This window comes from Herpailurus yagouaroundi, unplaced genomic scaffold, assembly GCF_014898765.1.
Source record: "Herpailurus yagouaroundi ecotype Mexico unplaced genomic scaffold, PumYag 163, whole genome shotgun sequence".
Taxonomy (NCBI): Eukaryota; Metazoa; Chordata; class Mammalia; order Carnivora; family Felidae; genus Herpailurus; species Herpailurus yagouaroundi.
The window spans coordinates 59,092,040-59,103,259 of record NW_024412404.1 but is presented as its reverse complement, the minus strand read 5'-3'; the positions used below and the strand labels follow the sequence as shown (position 1 = coordinate 59,103,259).

Genomic DNA, 11,220 nt, shown 5'->3' with positions numbered 1-11,220 from the left:
GGCTCAAACCGCTTTGTAACTGAAGCGGAAACTACACTCAGGGAGCAGAAGTGACTTCCGTTCTCCACTGCAAGTCAGGGCAGATCAGATCCCAGGGCCTGGCTCTGTGACCTCGCTCACCTTCACGCAGACCCAAGTCCAGTTGTCTCCACCACCTAACCTCTGGGAGCCCTCAGAAAGGTTCTCGTTTCCCATTCCAGTCCCTCTGGTTCTGTGAGCTAGAATGTTCTGGCTCTGTGCCGGAAAGCCTGCAAAGAAATTCAGTTGCAGGCAGTTTAGGGAGAGGCTGGGTTTTTTTGCTTTCCATTTTATGTCCTAAAAGTATCTTCCCGGCAATCCATGTTTAATGATACCTGGGAGTGTTGGCAGTGATGAAGTTTGGAGATGTAACAGAGGAACGGGGAGTGGCTTGGGTTCAGAATTAGCGAGTTGAACTTTCGTGCAGGCTACAGGGGCTTGTTTTCTCTGTAGCAAATTCTTTGTAAGGCATACCCACAAGGACTTTCACCCACATCACTTCTTTTGCCGAGTGTGCCCATCCTGTGACTAACCCCTGATGCCTGCAAGGTGGCAGAAAGCGGCCTGGAGCCCAGACTACCGGGAGTAAGCCTGTGAGCCCGCCTTGGCCCAGGTTCTATCCCTGTGCCTCATCCGTGGCTCCTGCTCTGCCCCCAGGCGTCTCACCCATCTTTACCTTCAGGGTCCTGCATTGCCGAGGACCTTGCTGTGGCCCTGGTACCTTCCATGAGAAGCGTCTGCTGTCGCCTGTGGGAGAGAATCGCCCTACAGAAACCCTACGTCCTCGGAGCCAACATAGTGCCCAGGGGTCTGGAAGAAATCAGCGTCTGGACTGACGGCATGCCCTCAGATGTTAGCACCTGCCAGGGTTTGAAAACTGGTTCTGAGGCTTGGTTAAACCCAAAGGAGGATGTCCATTTTTTTCAGAGTCTCAAGGAGAGGGCTCCGTGTAATACGATCCAAGCAGAATTAAGCACCAGGAAAAAGTTTCTCTCATTCAGAGATGCCGTGTTTCCCTTTGAGCCTAGGGTGCTGGGAAGCTTAGTCTAAACCGAGTTTCCAGATGCTTTTATCTTTCCACCCCAAGCATCTGGCACAACATCCCTTCTTGTTCAACTGGCAACATGCCTTTTTCTCTATTACTCTTAACTCTCCTTCTTATACTGCAACAGAATATTACAAGTTTACTCGCCCCAAGTCCCCAGGTGACTACGACACAAATTTAAGTAATTTAAGTACATGCCAACAACAAAAATGCCAGAGGCAGAGAGGATTATTTTTCTCTTGCATATTTATTCAAAAGTACATAAATATGTGGTACCTAACATGATGTAAACATGATTTGAACCTGACTTGAATAATGAATTCTACCAAGAAAGAAATACCGCGAATGAAGATTTTTGTGCCAAGTCCAGGTCTTTTGGTTACGTCACAGAATCACGGTGGCAGGGGGTTCGAGTTGGCATTCAAGTTACATTCTTCACAACACCGGATACTGGGATAGGACCCATTGGTGGAGTCTGTGGTCATCGTGACTGTGGCCTCATTATTATTGATGGTCAGAGCCAAATATGCCTTTGAACATCTTAAGAAAAGACATACACAGAGCATGAGATTAGAATTTTTCTTCTCCATCCATTTGTCACAATTGTCAGGGGTACCTGGGAAGTTTAGGGCTGGAGCCAATCACATGCATGCCACCAGCCCCAAACTAGAGTTCTCTGGCCCTGTCCCAAGTTCCTGTCTAACCCCCTCCTCTCTTAGGATTGTTAGAAATGTAAAATCAGGTTGCAGCAAATAAGGGAGAGTGAACTACAAGCGTGGGTCACCCAGCGGACCGCTGCAGGCCCATCAAGTGCAGAGCGTGATCGGGAAGGTGCCACAGAGGGCCACCCCCCAGGTTCTGGAATTTACCTTCTAGCTCACAGGCTTAACTTCCCTAGGATGGGAACAGCACTGCTTCTGAGGACCCATCTCTCCCCCCATTGGAAGATTCCTCTCTCCCAAAGTTAGTTATCTTTAGTCTGATCTACACTCCCTTGAGTGGGTGTGCCCCAGAATCTTCATACAGCTCAGCTCCCCCACAATCCTACAGGCCCATCTCCTTGTCCCCTAGGCCAAGCACAGCGAATGAGACAACACAGTGAGAGCTCCCCCAACGCAGGTAAGAGTGAGAGAACACTGTGAGAGGTTCAGCCTATCCTCTGAGTGAGTCTAAGACCCAGACTTGTCAGAGCCTCCCCCACAGTCTGCAGTGTCTGGGACAGAGGGAGGGCCCGGCCAACGTGCTGAATAAACTGGCTGAGGGTCACACTGAGAGGGTAGGTGAAGCAAAGCAGCACCCAGCCACCCAGCCGAGAACATTCTACTTATGAGCTCACAGCCCTAAGCCAGAAGGGGAAAAAAACCAAGGTTCTACACTCACCTGCCTTTGCCTTTTCCAACCCACTTGCCCTTCCTGGCCTCACCCAGGGTGGGGCCACAGGGCAAGGAATGACCTTGCTCAAGCAGAGAGCCCCAGGTATCCTAGTTGAGGGGGTATTTTTCACTCTTACCCACATCACTCACTTCAGTGCGTTGGCTACTTTGTAGTAAAGACAGATGACAACAGCCATCAGCACAAATGTGACAGTCAGTAAGCCGCCACCAAGGGCGATGATAATCTTGAGGTCAAGCATCTCACACACACCTGGGCAGAGAAGTGCGGGTGAGCAGCGAACGTGGCTTCCCTCCCCACACACCCACCTAGCACACACTTCCTTCGGCGGGGGAATCATGAGCCCCAAACCACAAAGCCTTACATGTGTAAAACATGCAGGAATCTTCCCGGGGAGGCCTAAGAGCACAGGCTGACCCAGAGGGGAAAGGGTTTATTTGTGGATGAAGCGCAACTGAAATGCAAAGTCCAGAGAGGAGGGAATCGGGAGAGAAAATGGGAAGAATTTCTCCCTTTCACAGGCCCTCTCTTGAGCGGGTAGTTTTACTCCCAAACACCTGGGTCTCGTGAACTATATTCCCTGATAGAGTCCGGAGTGACCCCGTGCTGTTCATCAAGTTTAAAACTTGCCATTTCTGAGAATGACTAGGGAGATAGATGTCTGTTTTCTTTCTTCCCCAAATACCATGCTGTGCAATGCTGAGAATACGCAAACCCACACTGTAAATAATATGTTTTAAGGAGGAAAAGGTCTTAATTCTCCCACTCCGATGGTCATCTTCTGGTTTAAGGAGATTCTAGGAGCCCTTGTCCCTCATTCTGTCTCTTGAGGACACCACCGGCCCTTTGGCCATTTTTTCTGCTAAATACTGCCAGGGAGAGGTGTCTGGGATCAGCAAGTTGCTTAATACTCTGAAATTGGGGAACAGGGAGGCAAGAAAGAAGCCTAAATAATATTAAGTGCTGAGCATACTTACGACAATTAACCTGTCCAGATCTGGATGAAGGCCAACTAGTAAAAAAAAAAAAAATTTTTTTTTTAATTTAGGGAAGACGCTATTTTATGAAACCTGTAATTTGAGAAAGAAGGATCGAATCATCCTTGCTAGGAGGAATTAAGATCCAAGGTTGAAGAACCCACTTTAGAAGCACAGCCACCGTCCAGCCCCATGTCCTATGCCACAGGCATGTGACATCGACTCTCGGGATACCAGCTCTTCACGGAGTTCTGAATTCTGTTCCATGTGTGGGTACATGTTAGCACCCAAGAAATAGAAACACCATTTTGAGCCATTTAATTCTAAGTCTTTCCCTTTTCAGGTCTTACTTCCCTCACACTGATTTTCAGGATTTGACTGCTCCTCAAAAGTAGGTTTAAGATTTCAATTAAAAAAAAAAAAAAAAAAGAAATACAGAGAGGCTTGGGGCACCTGGGTGGTTCAGTCGGTTAGATGTCTCACTCTTGATCTTGGGTCAGGTCATGATCTCACGGTTCATGGGATTGAGCCCCGAGTCAGGCTCTGTGCTGACAGTGAGGAGCCTGCTTAGGATTCTCTCTCTCCCCCCTTTCTTCCCCTCCCCTGCTCACACACAAGTGCACGTACACACAATCTCTCTCAAAGTAAACAAATAAACATTTTTTAAAAAAGATATGGGGAGGCTACAAATCTTTTTACACTTCAAAGTCCAGTTATAGAAGACTGGTTGACTTTATGCTATAGCTACACAATGAAATAACATAATGCCATTTACTAGGATTCAAGTATATGCTCATTGACATTGGAAGATGTTCACACTTGATTGGTGAGATACAAGGGTCACAAAAATGAAAAGTTGAATAGGACACCTGTTTTAGTCAGCTGTGTATGACAGAGGCCCACAGCCAGCCAATCTAGTAACATTAAGAGGAGACTCTGGGTGCAGACGAGACGGCTTGGACTTGTTTCTCCCTGCCTCTCTATCTGAAGTATAACTGTAACCCCTGGAAAAAAAAAAACAAGAGTCAAAGAAGAACTCTGCAAGTTGAAAAGAAGAAGGCCAACGGGGTAGGGACCCCGGGCCTGGAAGAGCAACACGACAGCGGAACAGAAACAGGTGATCCAGGCCGGTGTCTGCCAACTCTGAGTCTGGCGACAGAAGGTGGCGCCAGTGGGTGTGCTGCTGTGGGATTTAATGCAAGATAAGCGAACATCCTCAAGCTAGCGCCGCCACAGTGGTAAGGTGCGTGGTGTGGCAGCCCCAACTGACAGTAAAAGGTCAGGGGAAGTGACCTGCTTCCTCACTGGTCCCAAGGCTCCGCTCTTCTGGGGGGACACTGGGATGGCCAGTTGACAGCGCAAAGGGGATCCACCATGAGAAGCATCTTTGTCCCTGTGGGCCAGATTCCCTTCTCCCACTTAGATCTACCAGATGGCGCTAGCCTGGGGAGTCTTCTGCCCCTCTGGCAGCACTGTCAGGGACCTGGGGGCCCCAGTGACACTACAGAAACTGAACAGATCGAAACAGCGCTGCAAAGCCTCTGGACATTAACTTGTCATTGGAACGTCGCCCCACAAAAGTAGACCAGGACCTGCATGCTAAATCTAAGCAGGGTGACTGCCTGATAAAACTAAAGATCTAAGTAGTACTTAGCCGAGACAGCCAGGATCAATGGAAAATCACCTGTGGGACCAAGAAACAGAGAAGCAACACCTGAATGAGAGAGGACCGTAAACGGATGCTATCAGCAAGATGAATCACATGTTGGAGTTATCCAAAAAGGACTTAAAGCAGATATCATAAAAAAGCTTCAACAATCAGTAACAAACTTCTTGAAACAGTCAAAATATAGACATCTCAGCAAAGAAATGGAAGTTATAACAAAAGAACTAGGTAGAAATTACAGAACTGAAATGTACATTAACAGAAATTCAAAAAAAAAGCAAAAAGCCTCACTGGATCGACTCACTAGCAGATGGGGATGCCAGGATCAAATCAGTGAACTTAGGACACAGCAAGAAATGTACCCGGTCTGAACAAAAATTTGACAAAACCTCAGGGACCTGTGGGGCCATGACAAAAGATCCAAAATTTATGTCATCAGGGTCTCGGAGAGGAGAAAGGATGGGGCTGGGTTTCCGAAGAAATAATAGCTAAACACTTGTCAAATCTGGCAAAAGACACAGATTCAAGAAGCTGAGAAAAGTCCAAACAGGATAAAGTCGAGAAAATCCATGGCAAGACACATTGTAATTAAACGTACAAAAACTAAAGACAGAGAAACAAACTTGAAAGCAGCGAGAGAGAAACAACACACTGCCTACAGGGGAACACACCAATTCAAACGATGGACTTCTCATCTGTAACCTCAGAAGCCAGAGAGATGTAGCACATGACATTTCTCAAGCACTGAATGAGAAGAACTTCAAATTCTATACCCAGCAAAACTACCCTTAAGGAATGGACAGGGGGTAGGAGAGATGTTCTCAGATGAAGAAAAAGAATTTGTTCCAAACAGATCTACCCCTTAAAGAATGCTTAAGAGAAAAATAAAGTGAAAATCACTGAGCAAGTGATGGGGATGGAGAGGAGTAATTTAGGGAGGATGATCAAGAAAGGCCTTTCTGAGGAGGCGATATTTCAGGAGAGGCCTGGAAAAAGGGAGAGGGCAAGCTGAGGAAGTGCATTCCAGGCAAAGAAAATACTGAGGACAGACTCCTGAGACTGTAATGGGTTTGGTGTGCTCAAGGAACAAGACAAAGGCTGTTGGGGTAGAGTGGGATGCGTGCAGGGGAGTGGCAGGAGGAGACCAGTCAGAAAGATTAGCCAAGGATACAATTTGGTGGGGGTTTAAAGCCCTAGTGAAAAGCCTAGACTTTTTCTTTTGCTAGTTACAGAACATTTTTGCAGTGTGTCGGGGTTTTAGGAAAGAACCCATGTAAGCTGGCTACAGAGCCTGTGCTTTTAGACGTAGACCAATGGTTCTCAAAACGAGCGGGCTTCCACGCCAGCTGGAGGGCTTCAGGAAATGCAATGGGTAGCCCCACCCTCAGAGTTTCTGATTCAGTATGAAGTGGGGTCCAAGAATCTGCATTTTAGTAAGTTCCAAGGCAATGCTTGATGCTGTGGTTAGCTGAACTAGACTTGAGAACCACTGCTCAACATGATTGTGACTTCCCTTCTGCACTTAAGACATGATATAGAAGAGGGACTTCAAAATTGCTCGAATAGTAATGATTAAGAACCATGTGTGTTGGGGCACCTGGGTGGTTCAGTAGGTTAAGCGTCCAACTTTGGCTTAGGTCAAGATCTCACAGTTCATGGGTTCGAGCCCCACGCTGGGCTCTGTGCTGACAGCTCAGAGCCTGGCGCCTGCTTCAGATTCTGTGTCCCCCTCTCTGCCCCTCCCCTGCTTGCACTCTCTCTTTCTCAAAATAAATAAACATTAACACACACACACACACACACACACACACACACACACGTCATTCTTACTGTTTAAGAAGACAAAAAGAGAACACGGTAGAGAAAGGGAAAGAAGAATTTAACATTTGCCATATAGCATCTTCTATATACCAGGGGCGTCATGTTCAGAATATTATAAACCTTATCCCATAGCATGAAGGAGGCTGTGAGATCTTCCCCTTTACGGAAGAGAAAACAGGTCAAGAAAAAGGCAGAATCACTCATCCGATGTTACACAGCAGGTGAGGGACTACGGTGGAAGGAGACTTCAGATCTGCTCACCCTGGTGTATTTTCCTCTAAGCCATCTTGAGAATATGTCTTCCAAGGGCATTTAGAGAAACACTGTCAAAATGGTAGAAAACCACGTAAAAGATGCTACGTTTGCTCTACCTTGACAGAGGTGGCCGTTAAAGAAGAGCTGTTCCTTTTCACAGCCTTGGATTTCAAATGTCAAAGGGAATCAACTCGAAGTAGGAAGATCCCACCCCACAATCCACACGGGCCTGGGGAACAGGAGAGGTGGATTCCAGGCCCACCTTCCTCCCATGACTTGTCAAAATTGTTGGCAAAGCCATTCAGCGCCCTGGACCCATTTCAAGACAGTGGGCGCTGTGTGGTTTGACAATGGTGGCGGTGGCGGCAGCTGCTAGTCTTTGAGACGTTTCAACGTAAACAGACACATCACGCGTTGTAAATTGCGATAACGTAAGCAGTCGGTCCCTCTGCTGGTGGCTCATCTCCAGCTACCCGTGTACTCTCTTCACAGTTTTCATCCCCATGGAAAGTGTGAAAGTGAAAACATTAACATTTTTGATGGAAAGTCTACCAACAGGTCTCTGCTAGGGAAAGTCTGCAGGAAAAATAACTACGCTCCATTTGAGTCATTTCATGGTTCAGAAATTCTGACTCTCAAGAAGTCAAAGTTGCCTGAATCTTGCCCTCCTTCTCTTCTGGAACCCCTGGTTCTCATTTAAACACAAACTTTCAGGAGCATCTCCTAGACACACAAGGCTAACACAGACACCTGCCCTGGGTGTTTGAAATCATGAGTCTGTTTCTTCAGAGACAGCCATTCATTAAAGCAGGGGTTCTCTGACTCGTGTGCATAAAAATCACCCGGAGAGCTTGTGAAATCTAATTCCTGGGCCCCACCACAGATGCTGATTCGCTGGTTCTGGCATGGAGCCCATGACTTTGCCTTTCTAACCAGCTCCCACGCGAGGCAGATGGACGGGGCTGATCGGACGGCTACGTGTTGAGGTGTACTGTGTGACAGACTGAAGCAGACTCTCCAGGTTCAGCCTGTTTCATAATAACCCTGAGATCCTTTGAAATGCCTACTCCTCCCTGCAATGCCATCTCAGTCCCTGAAATGTCTGCTCCTCCCTCCAGTCTCATTCATAAGATCTGCGTTGGGACTGGAGAAACTTCAAGTTTGACAGCTTCCCCAAGCGATTCTAATGAAGACTGGAGAGCAAATGATGAGAAATATGGACCTAATTTCTTTTTTTTCAACGTTTATTTATTTTTGGGACAGAGAGAGACAGAGCACGAACGGGGGAGGGTCAGAGAGAGAGGGAGACACAGAATCGGAAACAGGCTCCAGGCTCCGAGCCATCAGCCCAGAGCCTGACGCGGGGCTCGAACTCACGGACCTCGAGATCGTGACCTGGCTGAAGTCAGACGCTTAACCGACTGCGCCACCCAGGCGCCCCTGGACCTAATTTCTTAGGCAGTCAGATGTTACGTGGTTCTGCATTCACAGCACCCAGATTCCACTGCAACCCAAAGCAGAATGCCAAGAAACCCTGCAAGTGGGTTCAAGAGCAAAGCTCCACTCTGGTTTGCTTTCCGAGGCCCAGAGTTGAGTATGCCACCCTCCTCTTAAACTGCTGAATCCTTGGTGTGGGCGGATCTCCAGAGTGGAGCAGTCAAGGCTCTCCAATGCCAGACCCGGGCCACCTTTTCGGGCCTTACCTCTAGCCACTACCTGACCTGCATCCTAGGCTTCAGCCACCCTACACCATTTTACACCCCCCTAGAAGGAACCTTCGGTGTTGGCTGTCTGCGTTTCACTTGTCTGGCTGCTTGCTTACTTACTGGGGAGGGGAGGGGAGGGGAGGGACCGAGGGTGTCTTCACGAAGGCTGCATCCGAGCTGAGCTGTGAACCACAGTGTAGGGTAGGGAGAGGTGGGAAGCAGGGGAGGAGGGCTCCCGTCTGCTGGCACCAACAGTCTGAGGAGCCACGGGAGGGAAGGACAGTGGGGAACAGTAGGTCAGGCGGAGGTGGCTGATGAGGCTGGAAAGCTAGGCTGGGGCCAAATGAGGAGGGGCCTCAAACACTTGACTCTGCGGCCACACCTGAAGATGAGTGACAGGGCCGCAGCCCTGCACCGAAAAGACTGACAATCCAGTGATATGGGATAGAGACCTCAACGCACCCCCATGGGGAGGAGGGAGATAGAAAAACACTCCAAGTGGTAAAAATGTGCAAATGAAAAGACATAACCCTCACCTTGATTTAATTTCTTGATCACCACACATCCCCCGCAGCTACTTTAAACCGCAGCAGGCCTGTGAAGGTGCGTTTGCTCGTTGTGACTTCGCACATTTGGCTTTTACAGGTGGAGAAAAGTTACAAGGAGAAAAAGACTTCACAGAGACTTTGTAAATACTATGTATGGTCTCCTGCTTCGGTTGAGCAAATTCTGGCAGTAGTTTCTTAGGAAATAACAATAAAGCAATTATTACAGAAAAACATACTCATGTACAGCAATTTACAAATATAAGAAAATCAGTATCTGTGAATATCTAATATATATATATATATATACATACATATATATGTGTGTGTGTGTGTGTGTGTATATATATATATATATATATATATATATAGTGTAGCTTAGGCCTTCATTAACATGGAAAAACTGAGAAATGGAAAATCAGGAATTAAAGCTCTTCCAAATTACTTCTAGTACCATAATCATGAATATTGTGTTATTGGAATCATTTTATACGACATACTTGGTGTTCTAGTTGTAACTCTATTGAGATTTCCCAGCCAAAGAACAGACCACAACTATCAGAAGCTGCCTAATTGTTAACGAAAGGGTTTGGCTTTAAGTGACACACCCTCCTCCTGAGAGCAGGAAGAAATGCTGTTTGGGGCGCCTGGGTGGCTTAGTTGGTTAAGCCTCTGACTTCAGCTCAGGTCATGATCTCGCGGTTCATGAGTTCGAGCCCCACATCAGGCTCTGTGCTGACAGCTCAGAGCCTGGAGCCTGCTTCAGATTCTGTGTCTCCCTCTGTCTCTGCTCCTCCTCTGTTCTCTCTGTCTCTCAAAAATTAATAAACATTAGAAGAAATTTTTCTTCAAGAAATGCTGTTTAATGGCTACATATGTGGTGATTAAATTAGGAAAAGCTTGATAAAAGTGGTACAGAGACCTCCTGTCACTGAGGTCAGAGTGAGTCGTACATGAACACTGTATTGGTTCTCACTATTTAAACAACTAAATTCACCAAAACGTTAAACGAGTATAAAACATCTTTTTCACGTAGAACAAATATTAGATGAAATGAAACTATTTCTATTTACTCAAGACAGTTTCCAGAGTAGACGCATTTATTTTTTCGATGCGAATATACCACCCCTCAAGACATATGAGATCATTGTCATTTCTGAAAATTACATCTGCCAGAGAGAACCGCGAGCTCCTTGATTCATAGGCCTTAATCCTTCTGTGAGAGCCTCAGTGCTTCACGCTGGAAACATATCAGAGAAGGGCTCTGGAAAGAAGAACCACTATCAGCTCAGAAAAGAAGAGTTCCTTATGCTTTCTGGGTTTAGTGAGATCCAACTCGTTTTCCACCAAACGCTAACCTGAAGTAATAATCTTAACAAAGGCCAGTTCTGATTTTTCTCTCCTACCCACATAGAGCTCCAACATGACAGAATGCAAAATTAATGGCCCCATGTAAACTAATGTTGCAGAAACATCACATCTAATTTTTTATCTGAAATAAACAATACAAACTGTAATTATGTGATTGAAACTAAAGGTTGTGATTCTTAAGTACTCAGTTTTAGAAAAAGAAAAATATATCAAATACTGTATTTTTTTCACACCCTTAAAACATAGGTTTTTGTATAAATTAAAACAGCACTTAAATCAAACACATATACAATACAGACTCATGAATTGCAATAGAAATCCTTGAAAAGTTTAAACACTTAAAAAAAGTAAATAAAAGCAAACAATAAAAATACTGCAAATAATTTATAACCCTATCGTGTTGTTAAATCTTAGCGCACAGTAC

General features: G+C 46.2%; 1 long non-coding RNA gene across 5 annotated transcripts; it reads right to left on the bottom strand.

Annotated features, from left to right (window-relative positions):
* Positions 1–300: 300 nt before the first annotated feature.
* Positions 301–9,731, bottom strand: LOC121037335 (uncharacterized). 5 transcript variants are annotated; one of them, XR_005793725.1, is made up of 5 exons: positions 9,417–9,731; positions 7,291–7,658; positions 3,433–3,467; positions 2,587–2,707; positions 301–1,603 (listed from the first exon to the last, which is right to left on the bottom strand). It is a non-coding gene; the product is annotated as an uncharacterized LOC121037335 (long non-coding RNA). The 5 variants fall into 5 exon arrangements; XR_005793724.1 differs by lacking the exon at positions 9,417–9,731 and adding an exon at positions 8,621–8,850 and having other exon boundaries at positions 7,291–8,396; XR_005793723.1 differs by lacking the exon at positions 7,291–7,658.
* Between the last annotated feature and the right edge of the window lie 1,489 nt (positions 9,732–11,220).